Raw genomic sequence first — 7,500 nt, 5'->3', positions numbered from 1 at the left:
AGAGAGAACATTTGTTTATGTGTACAGATGACTTATTGCTTACACACAAATACAATCCACAGTTTATGCACCTGTGTCTCTGTGGCAATTAAAGGTAAAGATCTTTGTTGATTTCCTTTTGCCATATACAGGTTTTAATGACACAGCATCAAATACGTCCTGATCACCAAGCCTATACAAACATCAGATCAGACGTTGCCTTTTCAGACCTTTCTTTTACTTATTTTCTGTCCTTCTCGTTTCAGTGGAGATAAAAAGGTTTGTTTGTTGTTTGACTGGGATGGTCTTTAGAGGGAGTTCAGTGATCCAGGGAGAGGAACAAAAAAAAAAAAAAGATAAAGTACATAAAAAGAGGAAAAACTGGCTCATCTGATCTAAAGGAGCCTTGGAGGGAGACAGGCTCGTATTTTTATTTTATTTTTTATTTTATTCCAGGTATATTCTGCTCCAACAACTCCTCTCATCCAAAAGGGTAAACACATCATCGCTTTGAAACCGAGCTTGGTGCTTTGATGTTGAGAGACGCCAGCACATCTGTGGAGATTTACCCCTATCAGGTTATTTAGGTTGTTTTGGTAAGTGTGTGTGTTTTTTAAATGTTATTTACACAATACACATGTAACATGAAAAATATAAAGGAACCTGTACAGGCCTGTAAATGTAGCTCATAGCAATATGAAAATGGATCACTTTTCACTTCATTTTCACCTTCACTTTATTGTATTGCAATTCAACATATTCTCATAGATTAGCTTTAAACAGTCCTAATGGTTAGCATTTCCAGAATCTTTGAATCTTGAGAGGGCTTAATCTTTAAAAAGGGATTGAAATAATAATTTGAAAAGCACTCCTGTGGAAAATAAACCCTTTTCAGTGTGTAGTTTGATTTGAAAAGTCGAAACGGATAATATTGCAGGCATTTGCAATGAGCATTATATAAATGATTTCATGCCTTCAATAGCCAACCTGAAAAGGTGCATCCCTGAGATTCAACCTTGCCTCCTTTTCAATGAAGAGTTTGGCTCCACAGATTAAATTGGGTCTGGCAGTATTAAATGATACCTGTTTTATTAGACATTAACAAAATGGCTACAGACACACACACAGATTTGCAGACATTCACATCTACATGCAACACTGTCACATACACAGAAACACCCATCTGACACACACACACACACTCCCATTCTCCCTCCTGTGGTTTCTAATTTAGCCCAAGACTTTTTCACTCTTCCATCATTGACAGTGTGCTTGGAGGTTTCTATGAGAAATGTGTGTGTGTGACTGGAAGGAGAAAAGAGAGAAATAGATAGATAGATAGATAGATAGACATATAGATTGATAGATAGATAGTAGATATAGATAGATAGATAGATAGATAGATAGATAGATAGATAGTTTGAGAGAGAGAAGTGAGAGCAAGAGAGAGAAAAAAGAGAGAAAGAGAAAAAGAGTGTAAATGATGGATGAAGACACACACGCACACACACACACACACACACACACACACACACACCAACCAGCTCTCCAAACCCTCACCAGGCCAGCTTCAGTAGGCCTATTGGGGACGAAACCCGTCCAAAACAACAATAAACAACCTGCAACAACAAAACAGCACATCAACAAACAGCACCCCTGGCGTCCAGATTAGCAGCCTTCTTCCCAGGCCCTCCCTGCAGCAGCAGCGGCACGGCACGGCACGGCACGGCTGCCAGCACTCCCCCAGCCCCAGTGCTTCCCAGATAAACAGAGACCAGAACAGCCACCAGAGAGATAAGGCTGAGGGGTGGGGGGTCATTGCCTTTTCTGGGGTTGAGGGGCATGGATATGTTTATGTGTGTGCGTGTGTGTGTGTGTGTGTGTGTGTGGGGGGGGGGGGGGGGGGTCCTCTCATGACTCCTCTTTCTAAAGCTGATGCTACACAAGGCATGTTTTTAACATTTTGTTTAGGCTTTTTTGAGCAATGTTCCTAAGTATTGCTCTGAAAGGTCCTCTATTGATATTAGCATATGTCTACCTGAGCTACTTTAATCGTCTTTAGGCAAACTATCATAACTATCCAAACACAACACTTGGAACCAGGGTAGGAATTTCACGGCGGCCACGGCCACCCCTTGCGTTGGCCGTGATGCCCCTTTGAGGCCACTGTGGCCTTGGTGCCCCCTTCTTTCAATATTCTGGTTTGTGTCCGACTAATAGCGTATTTTATTAGCCTATGGCCTGTCAAAATAATCTTAGCATTCACAGCACAAATTAATTTAGTCTTTTACGCAGTGGAGAAAGTGACCACGCACGGCAAGAAAGAAAGTGCGTCCAAATTCACCTATTCTCAGTTTTTTTTTTCCAAATGTGTTTATTGGATTTTCTTTTTTTTCTCCTTTCAAGGAACAAGAAGTTATAAATACAGTAAATATAAGAAACAAGCTACTAGACAAAAACATTAAATTAAAATTGAAAAAAAAAAAGTAAATAATAATAATGAGAGACATAAAATGGATAAAAATAAATTAAACACTCAAAACCAAATGGCACGCTCATTGGTACATAAGCAAGGAGTATTTAGACAGTGGGTTTCCCAGCGATTGTACAGGGGTAATGATTGTATGGTCAATTTAGAGCTAAGAAATTGAGGGCCCTTAACAAAGTGCAAAAAGGAAGTCCACATTTCTTCAAACAGAGCATATTTTCCTTTCAGTGAATGATATTTTTTCCATGGCTATAACTTGTACAATGTCCTCTAGCCAGCTTTTGGTAGTCGACCTCTGTATAGACTTCCAACATTTTGCAATAGTCCGCCTGGCTTGTAGTAGGCTTAGGGTAACCATCTTTCTGTTAGCTCGGCTGAGATTAATGTCCTTTGGTATGAGTCCCAAAACGCACATTCTTGGGCACATAGGACGAATCACCTCTGACGAATTTGAGAGTGTCTCAACAACCTCATTCCAAAATTCTTGTACTTTTGAACAGGACCATAAACAATGGAAAAGCGTATTTCACATGTAATACATACATCAGGAATATTACCATTGAAATGATTCAAAACCTCTGGAGTGATATACAGCCTCATTGACCATTTATACTGTAATAATCTGAAACCTGAATTAGAAGTTTGTGTTTGTGATTGGGTAAATATTTTGCCATTCAGACCCACTTATCTCTTCCCCTAAGTCTGTGCACCAAGCAAGTCTCTTGTCCTCAGATGTCTCTGGAGACCCAGATGACAAAATCTTATAAAAGATGGAAATAAGTCTTCTCTGGTGTGGGCTTACCATAATATTTTCTACTGCTGAGAGGTCTGGCATTAAGAGCTTTTTTGGGGTCTTATAGATGAAGTCTCTGACTTGAAGGTATTTAAAGAAATGTTTAGCAGATATGTCAAATTGTTTTCTAATATCTTCAAATGGCATGAGAACATCTTCCTGATAGAGATCTGCTATTTGGCCAATACATTTGTCTGCCTATAGTTTAAATCCCTTGTCTTTTGCCCCTGGATGAAAATTATTGTTCCCCCAAATGGGTGTGAACTGTGATAGCTTAAGAGAAACCTTTAGGTAGCTATGAACTTCATGCCAAACACGAATGGAGTTGAAAACAAATGGGTTACCTGTGGATTTCTTTAGTTTATCCGGTTTATCTGAGTATAGATACAAATGAAGAAGTATGTTGGCTGAAGTCTCTCTTTCCATGGCCACCCATGAGAGGGATGGACTGGACCTAAACCAGAATGAGGTTGTCCAAAGCTGGCATGCCCAGTAGTACCATTTGAGGTTGGGGAGTTTCAACCCTCCCCTGTCATATGGGAGATATAGTAGAGAGAGACGTCTTGCTCGTCTGTTACTCCATATGAAATTTCTGAAGATTTTAGTCATATTTTGGAAAAGGTTTGTTGGTGGTGGGAGTGGTATGCATTGGAATAAGTAAAGAAATTTGGGTAGGACATTCATTTTGAGGATATTAATTCTGCCAATCATTGAAATTGACATTGTTGTCCATCTGTTGATAAGGTTAGTCACTCCTGATATCACTGGGCTTTTATTCTCCACATTCCCTATTCTGATACCTGTTATACTGCTATTTTGTCTAATTGCAATTGCAAGTGGCTCGATTGCTAAAGCAAACATTAGGGGTGAAAGGGGACACCCCTGTCTGGTCCCTCTATGGAGTTTGAAGGGTTGGGAGGTTACAAAGTTTGTCGTGACTGATGCGCTTGGGGACTGATATAACATTTTCACACACTTACAGAAGTATTCACCAAACCCAAACCGCTGAAGCACTTCAAAAAGATAATTATGTTCGACCCGTGATACTTTACCTCCGCTCATAAGGGACAGCGCTTCAAACAGTTCCTCATTTGTAATGGGAGAGTCTAGCTCCTCTTTTACCATTTCCTTTAAGGTTGGAATGGAGAGCTGATCCAAAAAGGGGTGTAGGACATTAGTATCTGGGGACTTTTGGATTAGTTGTCCCGCTTTCAGTTTTCATCTCAGTAATAGCCCTTTAATTTTGCATTGTTTTAATCCGCCATGCTAGCAATTTACCCGCTGATTCTCCCTGATCATAGTATGTCTGCTTTAACCGAGTGATACTGTTTAAGGCCTTACTTGCTGTAACATCCTGATATTTAGCCCTTAATTCTGAGAGTCTCTGTACATTCTCTGGTGTGTTATTCACTGAGAGCTCCCTTTCTAGGTCTTTAATATCTTGCTCAAGTTCAGTCATAAGATGTGTCTTATTTGAATTACTACTGGTATAAGAAATCATTACACCTTTAATATAGGCTTTAAAGGCTTCCCATCTAATAGATGGTGAGGTTTCATCTGTATTCGTTGCAAAGAAAAACTCAATATTCTTTTCTACACAGAATAGAAAATTCTTATCATGGAGCCATCTCGGGCTAAGCCTCCACACAGTTTGGCCCCTGACATGTGAATCATGGCGGTAATGCAGAAACAGTAGAGCATGATCTGAAATAACTATGCCTTTGTGTCCACAGTCCTGTACATTCGCCGCCAGTGACCCAGAGATTTAAAAAAAAAAATTGTGTTTGGTGTGTGTTTGAGTGGCATGAATATTCCAGTGTGGTGGGATTTCTAATTCTCCAGATATCACAAGATGCAGTTCTGACATGAAGCAGCCTATCACCTTTCGGGCATTTGTATGGGAGGAGTCATTCCTCGATGAGCGGTCTAGAAGGGGGTTAAGAGCAAAATTAAAATCTCCACCCATAATTATTTCACCTCGAAATAAGGAAATGGTCATGAAGAGGTTACTAAAGAATGTGGCATCGTCATTGTTGGGCCCATAAACGTTTACAAGAATAATTTCCTGATTCAAAAGAGTTCTCCCAACCACCACAAATCTACCTGCAGGATCCTGGAGAAGTTTGTGAATCCTAAAGGGGACTGATTTATGGATGAGGATTGCTACTCCTCTTGCCTGTGAGGAGAAGCAAGAAGCTAGAATTTGCCCAGGCCATCTCTTCCTTATACGCACAATCTCATCTGACAATAAATGACTTTTGCTTGGATGTGTTTAAGTCTGGACAGTATTTGCTTAATTTTAACTAATTTTCTCATACCCCTGACATTCCATGAAGTAATATTGAGAAAAGGAACATTACTCATAACCCAGCCTATGTAATATTAACATTATACCATCAACTCCTCTTCTACCATAGAAGACTAGTGTGCCTACAAAACACAAAAAATAGAAAAAAGAAAAAACAGTAACAAACGCCCCCTCTCTAGAACTGAGACAGAGCTCTCCTAAGTCCCTGTGCCCCCTAATTGCACAGACCCCACTCAAACTCTTGCAAAACACAGAAATTCCAGATAACTTGCATTGATCCTTAACTAAGGAGCAGATACAGAACTAATTTGGGTGAAACCCATGTCCGGCAAAATCAATATGTATAAAAAAACAAAAGTAAACCCAAGTATGTATAATTACTGACCCATAACATTATGTAAAATTAAACACAAAGGGGCCAGCTATAACACAGAATATGTGATACATGATACTCTTATCCACTAAAGCTTAGTCAAAGCTTCGTTCATTCATGTTGGATCCAAGCATGCTTGCGAAATCTAGCCAGACTCACTCACGTCATTGTCCCGTACAGTCTGAGACCGTTCTGTCTCGACCTCTTGTATGAAGGCCTCTACATCTGCTGGAGTAAGAAACGTAAGCAGTTTACCCTTGTGGTAAATTCTCATCTTTGCTGGAAACTGTAATCCAAACTCAATAGCCAGAGTATGCAGTCGGGTTTTTACGCCATCGAACATTCTCCCTTGCTGCTGGATCTCCGAGGATAGATCAGGAAAAGACATCACACGATTCTCCTCAAACTGTAACGATTTCTTCTTGCGGGCCGCCTTCATCACTCGGTCTCTGTCAGTCAACCAGCGGAATTTCACGAGAATCGCTCGAGGAAAAGGTTTTTGGTTCGGATTGCTGGCTTTAGAAGCAGCTGCTTTGTTTTTCCACTGACTTGGTGAGTGCTAGCATCTTTTTCCGAGTGGTTGCAGAGACGTTAGCTAGGTTGTTCAATTGGTCCTCAGCGGAACTTATACGGGATTCTGCGCCACTTAGTCTTTCGGAAAAGGAGTCCAATGATTCTTTGATCTCGCGGTTTGAGGTGATAACTTTTTTGAGCTGGGCAGTGAAGTCTTTTCGAAGAGTGTGAATAGCTGCTAAAATTCCATCATCCCTAGCTTGGGTTTCTGGAGCTTCAGGTAGCTCATGAGCTAACTCCAAATCGCCCTCTCTCTTCTTCTCTTTACCTCTTGAACCAGGTTTACTCGACTTCATTTTGGATCCTTGTTATATCTTGCACTTATATCACTCGACTAAGACTTTTAACTATATCAAACGAACGGGTTTACATTTACATATGATATATTTTACGGGAGCACTTGGGTTTTGTGACTTCTCACGTCCACGTCATAACCGGAACCCTCACCCATTCTCAGTTGAACTACTCGCAAAGTAGCCTACTCATCATACAGACGTCACAAGTATCACAGCTTTTTCTCGGCTTTTAAATGATGTTAGTCGCTAATCGCTGTGGTGAACGGTTCGCGAGACAAATAAATAATATAATTAAATTGAATCATAAATTCTAGGTTCTGCTCCTGTCTCCCTACCCATTCATCTTGGTGGAATACCATACGAACCCTTCGTTCAACACATGACAAACTACAGTATATCAATAATAATAAACAGCAGACCTTACCGAACACAAAGGTGTAAAGCAGTCTCCTGTACAGTTAGCCGTCCCAGAGTAATCCGGTTTTGAATTTGCAGCAAATTTCGGCAGCATGCTCCAAATTTGGGCTTTAAGTTTATATAAGGATATACAGCTGACTAAGAGTATGTGAAAGTAGCCTTAATGATCACAAAATGCTAAGCATGCATCTAGGCTATTTGAGTTTCTTAAAGTTGAGCTGTGCTTAAATTGTTCAATACATGATTTCATAACAGGCCAAATATAAAATAAAT

General features: G+C 40.2%; 1 protein-coding gene across 1 annotated transcript in view; it reads right to left on the bottom strand.

Annotated features, from left to right (window-relative positions):
* Window positions 1-7,500, bottom strand: part of si:ch211-216b21.2 (heparan sulfate glucosamine 3-O-sulfotransferase 3A1) — a 56,299-nt gene that overhangs the window by 6,800 nt on the left and 41,999 nt on the right. The window lies entirely within an intron of this gene.

Source organism: Alosa sapidissima, chromosome 24 (genome assembly GCF_018492685.1).
Source record: "Alosa sapidissima isolate fAloSap1 chromosome 24, fAloSap1.pri, whole genome shotgun sequence".
Taxonomy (NCBI): domain Eukaryota; kingdom Metazoa; phylum Chordata; class Actinopteri; order Clupeiformes; family Clupeidae; genus Alosa; species Alosa sapidissima.
Note: the sequence above shows the minus strand (reverse complement) of the source record. Positions and strands in the feature narration are given on the sequence as shown.